Consider the following 15,277-nt stretch of genomic DNA (forward strand, 5'->3'; position numbering starts at 1 on the left):
TTCAGTCGGCATTGTGCATTTTGTATTTAATTTCGATGCAATTTCGGTGTTTCATCGTCAATAAAAAGGTCCAAGGGATACATTTAACCTGAAGTGAAGCACCGGAATCTATAACTAGTGTCACAGGAATGGTTCAAAACATAGTCAGTAAGAAGAGTCAGTCTTCTAGTACTTAAGTCGGCATGGTGCCATTTCTATTTAATTCCGATGCAATTTCTGTGTTTCATCGTCAATACGAAGGTCCAAGGGAAACACTAAACCTGGAGTGAAGCATTGGAAACTATAACTTGTGTTACAGGAATTGTTCAAACATAGACAGTAATAAGAGTCAGTCTTCTTGCACTTAAGTCGGCATTGTGCATTTTCTATTTATTTCCGATGCAATTTCTGTGTCTCATCGTCAATAAGAAGGTCAGAGGGATACAGTAAACCTTAAGTGAAGCATCGGAATCTCTAACTAGTGTCACAGGAATGGTACAAAACATAGACAGTAAGAAGAGTCAGTCTTCATGTACCTAAGACGGCATTGTGCCTTTTCTATTTAATTCCGATGCAATTTTTGTGTTTCATCGTCAATAAGAAGGTCCAAGGGATACAGTAAACCTGAAGTGAAGCATCGGAATCTATAACTAGTGTAACAGGAATGGTTCAAAACATAGTAAGTAAGAAGAGTCAGTCTTCATGTACTTATGTCGGCATTGTGCCATTTGTATTAATTCCGATGCAATTTCTGTGTTTCATGTTCAATAAGAAGGTCCAAGGGATACAGTAAACCTGAAGTGAAGCATCGGAATCTATAACTAGTGTCACAGGAATGGTTCAAAGCATAGTAAGTAAGAAGAGTCAGTCTTCTTGTCCTTAAGTCTACATTGTGCCTTTTCTATTTAAATCCGATGAAATTTCTGTGTTTCATCGTCAATAAGAAGGTCAGAGGGATACAGTAAATCTGCAGTGGAGCATCGGAATCTATAACTAGTGTCACAGAAATGGTTCAAAACATAGTCAGTAAGAAGAGTCAGTCTTTTTGTACTTAAGTCGGCACTGTTCCTTTTCTATTTATTTCCGATGTAATTTCTGTGTTTCATCGTCAATAAGAAGGTCCAAATGATACAGTAAACTTAAAGTGAAACATCGGAATCTATAACTAGCGTCACAGGAACGGTTCAAAACATAGTCAGTAAGATGAGTCAGTCTTCATGTACTTACATCGGCATTGTGCCTTTTGTATTTAATTCCGATGCAATATCTGTGTTTCATCGTCAATAAGAAGGTCCAAGGGATACAGTAAACCTGGTGTGAAGCATCGAAATCTATAACTAGTGTCACAGGAATGGTTCACAGCATAGACAGTAAGAAGAGTCAGTCTTCTTGTACTTAAGTCGGTATTGTGCCTTTGTATTTAATTCCAATGCAATTTCTGTGATTCATCGTCAATAAGAAGGTCCAAGGGATTCAGTAAACCTGAAGTGAAGCATTGGAATCTATAACTAGTGTCACAGGAATGGTTCAAAATATAGACAGTAGGAAGAGTCAGTCTTCTTGTACTTAAGTCGGCATTGGGCCGTTTGTATTTAATTCCGATGCAATTTCTGTGTTTCATCGTCAATAAGAAGGTCCAAGGGATACTGTAATCCTAAAGTGAAGCATCGGAATCTAAAACTAGTGTCACAGGAATGGTTCAAAACATAGTCAGTAACAAGAGTCAGTCGTCTTGTACCTAAGTCGGCATTGTGCCTTCTCTATTTAATTCCGATGCAATATCTGTGTTTCATCGTCAATAAGAAGGTCCAAGGGATACAGTAAACCTGGTGTGAAGCATCGAAATCTATAACTAGTGTCACAGGAATGGTTCACAGCATAGACAGTAAGAAGTGTCAGTCTTCTTGTACTTAAGTCGGCATTGGGCCGTTTGTATTTAATTCCGATGCAATTTCTGTGATTCATCGTCAATAAGAAGGTCCAAGGGATTCAGTAAACCTGAAGTGAAGCATTGGAATCTATAACTAGTGTCGCAGGAATGGTTCAAAATATAGACAGTAGGAAGAGTCAGTCTTCTTGTACTTAAGTCGGCATTGTGCCGTTTGTATTTAATTCCGATGCATTTTCTGTGTTTCATCGTCAATAAGAATGTCAGAGGGATACAGTAAACCTGAAGTGAAGCATCGGAATCTAAAACTAGTCTCACAGGAATGGTTCAAAACATAGTCAGTAAGAAGAGTCAGTCTTCATGTACTTAAGTCGGCATTGTGCCTTTTGTATTTAATTCCGATGCAATTTCATTATATCATCGTCAATAGGAAGTTCCAAGGGAAACAGTAAACCTGAAGTGAAGCATCGGAATCTATAACTAGTGTCACAGGAATGGTTCAAAACATAGAGAGAAGGAAGAGTCAGTCTTCTTGTACTTAAGTCGGCATTGTGCCGTTTGTATTCGATTCCGATGTCATTTCTGACTTTCATCGTCAATAAGAAGGCCAGAGGGATACAGTAAACCTGAAGTGAAGTATCGGAAGCTATAACTAGTGTCAGAAGAATGGTTCAAAACATAGACAGTAGGAAGTGTCAGTTTTCTTGTACTAAATTCAGCATTGTGCCTTTTGTATATAATTCCGAAGCAATTTCTGTGTTACATCGTCAACATGAAGGTCCAAGGGATACACTAAACCTGAAGGGAAGCATCGGAATCCATAACTAGTGTCACAGGAATGGTTCAAAACATAGTCAGTGGGAAGAGTGAGTCTTCTAGGAACTGAAGTCGGCATTGTGCCTATTCTATTTAATTCCGATGCAATTTCTGTGTTTTTTCGTCAATAAGAAGGTCCAAGGGATACATTAAACCTGAAGTGAAGCATCGGAATCAATAACTAGTGTCACAGGAATAGTTCGAAACATAGACAGTAACAATAGTCAGTCTTCTTGTACTTGAGTCTGGCATTGTGCCTTTTGTATTTAATTCCGATGCAATTTCTGTGTTTCATCGTCAATAAGAAGGTCAGAGGGAACAGTGACCCCGAAGTGGAGCATCGGAATCTGTAACTAGTGTCACAGGAATTTTTCAAAATATAGACAGTAAGAAGAGTCAGTCTTCTTGTACTTGAGTCGGCATTGTGCCTTTTGTATTAAATTCCGATGCAATTTCTGTGTTTCATCGACATTAAGAAGGTCCAAGGGATACAGTAAACCGCATGTCAAGCATCGTAATCTATAACTAGTGTCACAGGAATGGTTCAAAACATAGGCAGTAACAAGAGTCAGTCTTCTTGTCCTTAAGTCGGCATTGTGCCTTTTAAATTTAATTCCGATGCAATTTCGGTGTATCATCGTCAATAAGAAGGTCCAAGGGATACAGTAAACCTGGCGTGAAGCATCGGAATCTATAACTAGTGTCACAGGAATGGTTCGAAACATAGTCAGCATAAGAGTCAGTCTTCATGTACTTAAGTCGGCATTGTGCCTTTTGTAATTAATTCCGATGCAATTTCATTATTTCATTGACAAAAAGGAGGTCCAAGGGATACAGTAAACCTGGAGTGAAGCATCTTAATTTATAACTAGTGTCACAGGAATGGTTCAAAACATAGACAGTAAGAAGAGTCAGCCTTCTTGTACTTAAGTCGGCATTGTGCCTTTTGTATTTAATTCCGATGCAATTTCTGTGTTTCACCGTCGATAAGTTCAGAGGGATACAGTAAACCTGATGTGAAGCATCGGAATCTATATCTAGTGTCACAGGAATGGTTCAAAACATAGACAGTAGGAAGAGTCAGTCTTCTTGTACTTAAGTCGGCATTGTGCCTTTTGTATTTAATTCCGATGCAATTTCTGTGTTTCACCGTCGATAAGGTCAGAGGGATACAGTAAACCTGAAGTGAAGCATCGGAATCCAAAATTAGTGTCACAGGAATGGTTCAAAACATCGACAGTAGGAAGAGTCAGTCAACTTGTAATTCAGTCGGCATTGTGCATTTTGTATTTAATTTCGATGCAATTTCGGTGTTTCATCGTCAATAAGAAGCTCCAAGGGATACATTTAACCTGAAGTGAAGCACCGGAATCTATAACTAGTGTCACAGGAATGGTTCAAAGCATAGTCAGTAAGAAGAGTCAGTCTTCTAGTACTTAAGTCGGGATGGTGCTATTTCTATTTAATTCCGATGCAATTTCTGTGTTTGATCGTCAATAAGAAGGTCCAAGGGAAACACTAAACCTGGAGTGAAGCATTGGAAACTATAACTAGTGTCACAATAATTGTTCATACATAGACAGTAATAAGAGTCAGTCATCTTGCACTTAAGTCGGCATTTTCATTTTCTATTTATTTCCGATGCAATTTCTGTGTTTCATCGTCCATAAGAAGGTCAGAGGGATACAGTAAACCTCAAGTGAAGCATCGGAATCTCTAACTAGTGTCACAGGAATGGTTCAAAACATAGTCGGTAAGAAAAGTCAGTCTTCTTGTCCTTAAGTCGGCATTGTGTCTTTTGTATTTAATTCCGACGCAATTTCTGTTTTTCAACGTCAATAAGAAGGTCCAAGGGATACAGTAAACCTGGAGTGTAGCATCGGAATCTATAACTAGTGTCACAGGAATGGTACAAAACATAGACAGTAAGAAGAGTCAGTCTTCATGTACCTAAGTCGGCATTGTGCCTTTTCTATTTAATTCCGATGCAATTTTTTTGTTTCATCGTCAATAAGAAGGTCCAAGGGATACAGTAAACCTGAAGTGAAGCATCGGAATCTATAACTAGTGTAACAAGAATTGTTCAAAACATAGTAAGTAAGAAGAGTCAGTCTCCATGTACTTAAGTCGGCATTGTGCCTTTTGTATTAATCCCGATGCAATTTCTGTGTTTCATCTTCAATAAGAAGGTCCAAGGGATACAGTAAACCTGAAGTGTAGCATCGGAATCTAAAACTAGTGTCACAGGAATGGTTCAAAACATAGTAAGTAAGAAGAGTCAGTCTTCTTGTACTTAAGTCGGCATTGTGCCTTTTCTATTTCATTCCGATGCAATTTCAGTGTTTCATCGTCAATAAGAATGTCAGAGGGATACAGTAACCCTGAAGTGAAGCATCGGAATTTATATCTAGTGTCACAGAAATGGTTCAATATACAGACAGTATGACGAGTCAGTCTTCTTGTACTTAAGTCGGCATTGTGCATTTTGTATTTAATTCCGATGCAATTTCTGAGATTCATCGTCAATAAGAAGGTCAGAGGGATACAGTAAACCTGAAGTGAAGCATCGGAATCTATAACTAGTGTCACAGGAATGGTTCAAAACATAGACAGTAAGAAGAGTCAGTCTTCCTGTACTTAAGTCGGCATTGTGCCTTTTCTATTTAAATCCGATGAAATTTCTGTGTTTCATCGTCAATACGAAGGTCAGAGGGATACAGTAAATCTGAAGTGAAGCATCGGAATCTATAACTAGTGTCACAGAAATGGTTCAAAACATAGTCAGTAAGAAGAGTCAGTCTTTTTGTACTTAAGTCGGCACTGTTCATTTTCTATTTATTTCCGATGTAATTTCTGTGTTTTATCGTCAATAAGAAGGTCCAAACAATACAGTAAACCTGAAGTGAAACATCGGAATCTATAACTAGTGTCACAGGAATGGTTCAAAACATAGACAGTAAGAAGAGTCAGTTTTCTTGTACTTAAGTCGGTATTGCGCCTTTTGTATCTAATTCCGATGCAATTTCTGTGTTTCATCGTCAATAAGATCAGAGGGATACAGTAAACCTGAAGTAAAGCATAGAAATCTATAACTAGTGTCACAGGAATGGTTCAAAACAAAGACAGAAGGAAGAGTCAATCTTCTTGTACTTACGTCGGCATTGTGACTTTTGTATTTAATTCCTATGCAATTTCTGTGTTTCATCGTCAATAAGAAGGTCAGAGGGATACAGTAAACCTGAAGTGAAGCATCGGAATCTATAACTAGTGTAACAGGAATGGTTCAAAACATAGTAAGTAAGAAGAGTCAGTCTTCATGTACTTAAGTCGGCATTGTGCCATTTGTATTAATTCCGATGCAATTTCTGTGTTTCATGTTCAATAAGAAGGTCCAAGGGATACAGTAAACCTGAAGTGAAGCATCGGAATCTATAACTAGTGTCACAGGAATGGTTCAAAACATAGTAAGTAAGAAGAGTCAGTCTTCTTGTACTTAAGTCGGCATTGTGCCTTTTCTATTTAATTCCGATGCAATTTCAGTGTTTCATCGTCAATAAGAAGGTCCAAGGGATACAGTAAACCTGGAGTGAAGCATCGGAATCAATAACTAGTGTCACAGGAATGGTTCAAAACATAGACAGTAAGAAGAGTCAGTCTTCCTGTACTTAAGTCGGCATTGTGCCTTTTCTGTTTAAATCCGATGAAATTTCTGTGTTTCATCGTCAATAAGAAGGTCAGAGGGATACAGTAAATCTGAAGTGAAGCATCGGAATCTATAACTAGTGTCACAGAAATGGTTCAAAACATAGTCAGTAAGAAGAGTCAGTCTTTTTGTACTTAAGTCGGCACTGTTCCTTTTCTATTTATTTCCGATGTAATTTCTGTGTTTCATCGTCAATAAGAAGGTCCAAATGATACAGTAAACCTGAAGTGAAACATCGGAATCTATAACTAGTGTCACAGGAACGGTTCAAAACATAGTCAGTAAGATGAGTCAGTTTCATGTACTTACATCGGCATTGTGCCTTTTGTATTTAATTCCGATGCAATATCTGTGTCTCATCGTCAATAAGAAGGTCCAAGGGATACAGTAAACCTGGTGTGAAGCATCGAAATCTATAACTAGTGTCACAGGAATGGTTCACAGCATAGACAGTAAGAAGAGTCAGTCTTCTTGTATTTAAGTCGGTATTGTGCCTTTTGTATTTAATTCCAATGCAATTTCTGTGATTCATCGTCAATAAGAAGGTCCAAGGGATTCAGTAAACCTGAAGTGAAGCATTGGAATCTATAACTAGTGTCACAGGAATGGTTCAAAATATAGACAATAGGAAGAGTCAGTCTTCTTGTACTTAAGTCGGCATTGGGCCGTTTGTATTTAATTCCGATGCAATTTCCGTGTTTCATCGTCAATAAGAATGTCAGAGGGATACTGTAAACCTAAAGTGAAGCATCGGAATCTAAAACTAGTGTCACAGGAATGGTTCAAAACATAGTCAGTAACAAGAGTCAGTCGTCTTGTACCTAAGTCGGCATTCTGCCTTTTCTATTTAATTCCGATGCAATATCTGTGTTTCATCGTCAATAAGAAGGTCCAAGGGATACAGTAAACCTGGTGTGAAGCATCGAAATCTATAACTAGTGTCACAGGAATGGTTCGCAGCATAGACAGTAAGAAGAGTCAGTCTTCTTGTATTTAAGTCGGCATTGGGCCGTATGTATTTAATTCCAATGCAATTTCTGTGATTCATCGTCAATAAGAAGGTCGAAGGGATTCAGTAAACCTGAAGTGAAGCATTGGAATCTATAACTAGTGTCGCAGGAATGGTTCAAAATATAGACAGTAGGAAGAGTCAGTCTTCTTGTACTTAAGTCGGCATTGTGCCGTTTGTATTTAATTCCGATGCATTTTCTGTGTTTCATCGTCAATAAGAATGTCAGAGGGATACAGTAAACCTGAAGTGAAGCATCGGAAACTAAAACTAGTCTCACAGGAATGGTTCAAAACATAGTCAGTAAGAAGAGTCAGTCTTCATGTACTTAAGTCGGCATTGTGCCTTTTGTATTTAATTCCGATGCAATTTCATTATATCATCGTCAATAAGAAGTTCCAAGGGAAACAGTAAACCTGAAGTGAAGCATCGGAATCTATAACTAGTGTCACAGGAATGGTTCAAAACATAGAGAGAAGGAAGACTCAGTCTTCTTGTACTTAAGTCGGCATTGTGCCGTTTGTATTCGATTCCGATGTCATTTCTGAGTTTCATCGTCAATAAGAAGGCCAGAGGGATACAGTAAACCTGAAGTGAAGTATCGGAAGCTATAACTAGTGTCAGAAGAATGGTTCAAAACATAGACAGCAGGAAGTGTCAGTTTTCTTGTACTAAATTCGGCATTGTGCCTTTTGTATATAATTCCGAAGCAATTTCTGTGTTTCATCGTCAACATGAAGGTCCAAGGGATACACTAAACCTGACGTGAAGCATCGGAATCCATAACTAGTGTCACAGGAATGGTTCAAAACATAGTCAATGGGAAGAGTGAGTCTTCTTGTACTGAAGTCGGCATTGTGCCTATTCTATTTAATTCCGATGCAATTTCTGTGTTTTTTCGTCAATACGAAGGTCCAAGGGATACAGTAAACCTGAAGTGAAGCATCGGAATCAATAACTAGTGTCACAGGAATAGTTCGAAACATAGACAGTAACAATAGTCAGTTTCTTGTAGTTGAGTCTGGCATTGTGCCTTTTGTATTTAATTCCGATGCAATTTCTGTGTTTCATCGTCAATAAGAAGGTCAGAGGGAACAGTGACCCCGAAGTGAAGCATCGGAATCTGTAACTAGTGTCCCAGGAATTTTTCAAAATATAGACAGTAAGAAGAGTCAGTCTTCTTGTACTTGAGTCGGCATTGTGCCTTTTGTATTAAATTCCGATGCAATTTCTGTGTTTCATCGACATTAAGAAGGTCCAAGGGATACAGTAAACCTCAAGTCAAGCATCGTAATCTATAACTAGTGTCACAGGAATGGTTCAAAACATAGGCAGTAACAAGAGTCAGTCTTCTTGTCCTTAAGTCGGCATTGTGCCTTTTATATTTAATTCCGATGCAATTTCGGTGTATCATCGTCAATAAGAAGGTCCAAGGGATACAGTAAACCTGGCGTGAAGCATCGGAATCTATAACTAGTGTCACAGGAATGGTTCGAAACATAGTCAGCATAAGAGTCAGTCTTCATGTACTTAAGTCGGCATTGTGCCTTTTGTAATTAATTCCGATGCAATTTCATTATTTCATTGACAAAAAGGAGGTCCAAGGGATACAGTAAACCTGGAGTGAAGCATCTTAATTTATAACTAGTGTCACAGGAATGGTTCAAAACATAGACAGTAAGAAGAGTCAGTCAACTTGTAATTCAGTCGGCATTTTCATTTTCTATTTATTTCCGATGCAATTTCTGTGTTTCATCGTCCATAAGAAGGTCAGAGGGATACAGTAATCCTCAAGTGAAGCATCGGAATCTCTAACTAGTGTCACAGGAATGGTTCAAAACATAGTCGGTAAGAAAAGTCAGTCTTCTTGTCCTTAAGTCGGCATTGTGTCTTTTGTATTTAATTCCGACGCAATTTCTGTGTTTCAACGTCAATAAGAAGGTCCAAGGGATACAGTAAACCTGGAGTGTAGCATCGGAATCTATAACTAGTGTCACAGGAATGGTACAAAACATAGACAGTAAGAAGAGTCAGTCTTCATGTACCTAAGTCGGCATTGTGCCTTTTCTATTTAATTCCGATGCAATTTTTGTGTTTCATCGTCAATAAGAAGGTCCAAGGGATACAGTAAACCTGAAGTGAAGCATCGGAATCTATAACTAGTGTAACAAGAATTGTTCAAAACATAGTAAGTAAGAAGAGTCAGTCTCCATGTACTTAAGTCGGCATTGTGCCTTTTGTATTAATCCCGATGCAATTTCTGTGTTTCATCTTCAATAAGAAAGTCCAAGGGATACAGTAAACCTGAAGTGAAGCATCGGAATCTAAAACTAGTGTCACAGGAATGGTTCAAAACATAGTAAGTAAGAAGAGTCAGTCTTCTTATACTTAAGTCGGCATTGTGCCTTTTCTATTTCATTCCGATGCAATTTCAGTGTTTCATCGTCAATAAGAAGGTCCAAGGGATACAGTAAACCTGGAGTGAAGCATCCGAATCAATAACTAGTGTAACAGGAATTGTTCAAAACATAGTAAGTAAGAAGAGTCAGTCTTCATGTACTTAAGTCGGCATTGTGCCTTTTGTATTAATCCCGATGCAATTTCTGTGTTTCATCTTCAATAAGAAGGTCCAAGGAATACAGTAAACCTGAAGTGAAGCATCGGAATGTTTAACTAGTGTCACAGGAATGGTTCAAAACATAGACAGTAAGAAGGGTCAGTCTTCTTATACTTAAGTCGCCATTGTGCCTTTTCTAATTAATTTCGATGCAATTTCTGTGTTTCATCGTCAATAAGAATGTCAGAGGGATACAGTAACCCTGAAGTGAAGCATCGGAATTTATATCTAGTGTCACAGAAATGGTTCAATATATAGACAGTATGACGAGTCAGTCTTCTTGTACTTAAGTCGGCATTGTGCATTTTGTATTTAATTCCGATGCAATTTCTGAGATTCATCGTCAATAAGAAGGTCAGAGGGATACAGTAAACCTGAAGTGAAGCATCGGAATCTATAACTAGTGTCACAGGAATGGTTCAAAACATAGACAGTAAGAAGAGTCAGTCTTCCTGTACTTAAGTCGGCATTGTGCCTTTTCTATTTAAATCCGATGAAATTTCTGTGTTTCATCGTCAATAAGAAGGTCAGAGGGATACAGTAAATCTGAAGTGAAGCATCGGAATCTGTAACTAGTGTCACAGAAATGGTTCAAAACATAGTCAGTAAGAAGAGACAGTCTTTTTGTACTTAAGTCGGCACTGTTCCTTTTCTATTTATTTCCGATGTAATTTCTGTGTTTCATCGTCAATAAGAAGGTCCAAATAATACAGTAAACCTGAAGTGAAACATCGGAATCTATAACTAGTGTCACAGGAATGGTTCAAAACATAGGCAGTAAGAAGAGTCAGTTTTCTTGTACTTAAGTCGGTATTGCGCCTTTTGTATTTAATTCCGATGCAATTTCAGTGTTTCATCGTCAATAAGGTCAGAGGGATACAGTAAACCTGAAGTAAAGCTTAGGAATCTATAACTAGTGTCACAGGAATGGTTCAAAACAAAGACAGAAGGAAGAGTCAATCTTCTTGTACTTACGTCGGCATTGTGCTCTTTGTATTTAATTCCTATGCAATTTCTGTGTTTCATCGGCAATAAGAAGGTCAGAGGGATACAGTAAACCTGAAGTGAAGCATCGGAATCCAAAATTAGTGTCACAGGAATGGTTCATAACATAGACAGTAGGAAGAGTCAGTCTTCTTGTACTTAAGTCGGCATTGTGCCTTTTCTATTTAATTCCGATGCAATTTCTGTGTTTCATCGTCAATAAGAAGGTCCAAGGGATACAGTAAACCTGAAGTGAAGCATCGGAATCTATAACTAGTGTCACAGGAATGGTTCAAAACATAGACAGTAAGAAGAGTCAGTCTTATTGTACTTATGTCGGTATTGTACCTGATGTATTTAATTCCGATGCAATTTCTGTGTTTCATCGTCATTAAAGTCAGAGGGATACAGTAAACCTGAAGTGAAGCATCGGAATCCAAAATTAGTGTCACAGGAATGGTTCAAAACATAGACAGTAAGAAGAGTCAGTCTTCCTGTACTTAAGTCGGCATTGTGCGTTTTCTATTTAAATCCGATGAAATTTCTGTGTTTCATCGTCAATAAGAAGGTCCAAATGATACAGTAAACCTGAAGTGAAGCACCGGAATCTATACCTAGTGTCACAGGAATGGTTCAAAACATAGACAGTAAGAAGAGTCAGTCTTCTTGTACTTAAGTCGGTATTGCGCCTTTTGTATTTAATTCCGATGCAATTTCTGTGTTTCATCGTCAATAAGGTCAGAGGGATACAGTAAACCTGAAGTGAAGCATCGGAATCTATAACTAGTGTCACAGGAATGGTTCAAAAGAAATACAGAAGGAAGTGTCAGTCTTCTTGTACTTAAGTCGGCATTGTGCCTTTTGTATTTAATTCCTATGCAATTTCTGTGTTTCATCGTCAATAAGAAGGTCAGAGGGATACAGTAAACCTGAAGTGAAGCATCGGAATCCAAAATTAGTGTCACAGGAATGGTTCAAATCATAGACATTAGGAAGAGTCAGTCTTCTTGTACTTAGGTCGGCATTGTGCCTTTTGTATTTAATTCCGATGCAACTTCGGTGTTTCATCGTAAATAAGTAGGTCCAAGGGATACATTAAACCTGAAGTGAAGCATCGGAATCTATAACTAGTGTCACAGGAATGGTTCTAAACATAGTCAGTAAGACGAGTCAGTCTTCTTGTACTTAAGTCGGCATTGTGCCTTTTCTATTTAATTCCGATGCAATTTCTGTGTTTCATCGTCAATAAGAAGGACCAAGGGATATAGTAAACCTGAAGTGAAGCGTCGGAATCTATAACTAGTGTCACAGGAATGGTTCAAAACGTAGACAGTAAGAAGAGTCAGTCTTATTGTACTTATGTCGGTATTGTACCTGATGTATTTAATTCCGATGCAATTTCTGTGTTTCATCGTCATTAAAGTCAGAGGGATCCAGTAAACCTGAAGTGAAGCATAGGAATCTATAACTAGTGTCACAGGAATGGTTCAAAACATAGACGGTAGGAAGAGTCAGTCTTCTTGTACTTATGTCGGCATTGTGCCTTTTGTATTTAATTCCTATGCAATTTCTGAGTTTCATCGTCAATAAGAAGGTCAGAGGGATACAGTAAACCTGAAGTGAAGCATCGGAATCCAAAATTAGTGTCACAGGACTGGTTCAAACCATAGACAGTAGGAAGAGTCAGTCATCTTGTACTTAAGTCGGCATTGTGCCTTCTGTAATTAATTCCGAGGCAATTTCTGTGTTTCATCGTCAATAAGAAGGTGCAAGGGGTACAGTAAGACTGAAGTGAAGCATCGGAATCTATAGCTAGTGTCACAGGAATGGTTCAAAACATAGACAGTACGAAGGGTCAGTCTTCTTATACTTAAGTCGCCATTGTGATTTTTCTAATTAATTTCGATGCAATTTCTGTGTTTCATCGTCAATAAGAATGTCAGAGGGATACAGTAACCCTGAAGTGAAGCATCGGAATCTATAACTAGTGTCACAGAAATGGTTCAATATATAGACAGTATGAAGGGTCAGTCATCTTGTACTTAAGTCGGCATTGTGCATTTTGTATTAAATTCCGATGCAATTTCTGAGTTTCATCGTCAATAAGAAGGTCAGAGGGATACAGTAAACCCGAAGTGAAGCATCGGAATCTATAACTCGTGTCACAGGAATGGTTCAAAACATAGACAGTAAGAAGAGTCAGTCTTCTTGTACTTAAGTCGGCATTGTGCCCTTTCTATTTAATTCCGATGCAATTTCTGTGTTTCATCGTCAATAAGAAGGTCCAAGGGATACAGTAAACCTGGAGTAAAGCATCGGAATCTATAACTAGTGTCAATGGAATGGTTCAAAACACAGACAGTAAGAAGAGTCAGTCTTCTTGTAAATAAGTCGTCATTGCGCCTTTTGTATTAAATTCCGGTGCAATTTCTGTTTTTCATCGTCAATAAGAAGGTCAGAGGGATACAGCAAACCTGAAGTAAAGCATCGGAATCTATAAATAGTGTCACAGGAATGGTTCCAAACATAGTCAGTGAGAAGAGTCAGTCTTCATGTACTTAAGTCGGCGTTTGCCTTTTGTATTAAATTCCGGCGAAATTTCTGTGTTTCATCGTCAATATGAAGGTCCAAGGGATACAGTAAACCTGGAGTGAAGCATCGGAATCTATTACTAGTGTCACAGGAATGGTTCAAAACATAGACAGTAAGAAGAGTCAGTCTTCCTGTACTTAAGTCGGCATTGTGCCTTTTCTATTTAAATCCGATGAAATTTCTGTGTTTCATCGTCAATAAGAAGGTCAGAGGGATACAGTAAATCTGAAGTGAAGCATCGGAATCTATAACTAGTGTCACAGAAATGGTACAAAACATAGTCAGTAAGAAGAGTCAGTCTTTTTGTACTTAAGTCGGCACTGTTCCCTTTCTATTTATTTCCGATGTAATTTCTGTGTTTCATCGTCAATAAGAAGGTCCAAATGATACAGTAAACCTGAAGTGAAGCATTGGAATCTATAACTAGTGTCACAGGAATGGTTCAAAACATAGACAGTAAGAAGAGTCAGTCTTCTTGTACTTAAGTCGGTATTGCGCCTTTTGTATTTAATTCCGATGCAATTTCTGTGTTTCATCGTCAATAAGGTCAGAGGGATACAGTAAACCTGAAGTGAAGCATCGGAATCTATAAGTAGTGTCACAGGAATGGTTCAAAAGAAATACAGAAGGAAGAGTCAGTCTTCTTGTACTTAAGTCGGCATTGTGCCTTTTGTATTTAATTCCTATGCAATTTCTGTGTTTCTTCGTCAATAAGAAGGTCAGAGGGATACAGTAAACCTGAAGTGAAGCGTCGGAATCCAAAATTAGTGTCACAGGAATGGTTCAAAACATGGACAGTAGGAAGAGTCAGTCTTCTTGCACTTAAGTGCGCATTGTGCTATTTGTATTTAATTCCGATGCAATTTCAGTGTTTCATCGTCAATTCGTACGTCCAAGGGATACATTAAACCTGAAGTGAAGCATCGGAATCTATAACTAGTGTCACAGGAATGGTGCTAAACATAGTCAGTAAGACGAGTCAGTCTTCTTGTACTTAAGTCAGCATTGTGCCTTTAGTATTTAATTTCGATGCAATTTCTGTGTTTCATCGTCAATAAGAAGGTCCAAGGGATACAGTAAACCAGAAGTAAAGCGTCGGAATCTATAACTAGTGTCACAGGAATGGTTCAAAACATAGACAGTAAGAAGAGTCAGTCTTCTTGTACTTAAGTCGGTATTGTACCTGATGTATTTAATTAAGTTGCAATTTCTGTGTTTCATCGTCAATAAAGTCAGAGGGATACAGTAAACATGAAGTGAAGCATCGGAATCTATAACTAGTGTCACAGGAATGGTTCAAAACATAGACGGTAGGAAGAGTCAGTCTTCTTGTACTTATGTCGGCATTGTGCCTTTTGTATTTAATTCCTATGCAATTTCTGTGTTTCATCGTCAATAGGAAGATCAGAGGGATACAGCAAACCTGAAGTGAAGCATCGGAATCTATAACTAGAGTCACAGGAGTGGTTCAAAACATAGTCAGTAAGACGAGTCAGTCTTCTTGTACTTAAGTCGGCATTGTGCCTTTTCTATTTAATTCCGATGCAATTTCTGTGTTTCATCGTCAACAAGAAGATCCAAGGGATACAGTAAACATGAAGTGAAGCATCGGAATCTATAACTAGTGTCAATGTAATGGTTCAAAACATAGACAGTACGAAGAGTCAGTCTTCTTGTACTTAAGTCGTC

This window comes from Schistocerca americana, chromosome 6, assembly GCF_021461395.2.
Source record: "Schistocerca americana isolate TAMUIC-IGC-003095 chromosome 6, iqSchAmer2.1, whole genome shotgun sequence".
Taxonomy (NCBI): Eukaryota; Metazoa; Arthropoda; class Insecta; order Orthoptera; family Acrididae; genus Schistocerca; species Schistocerca americana.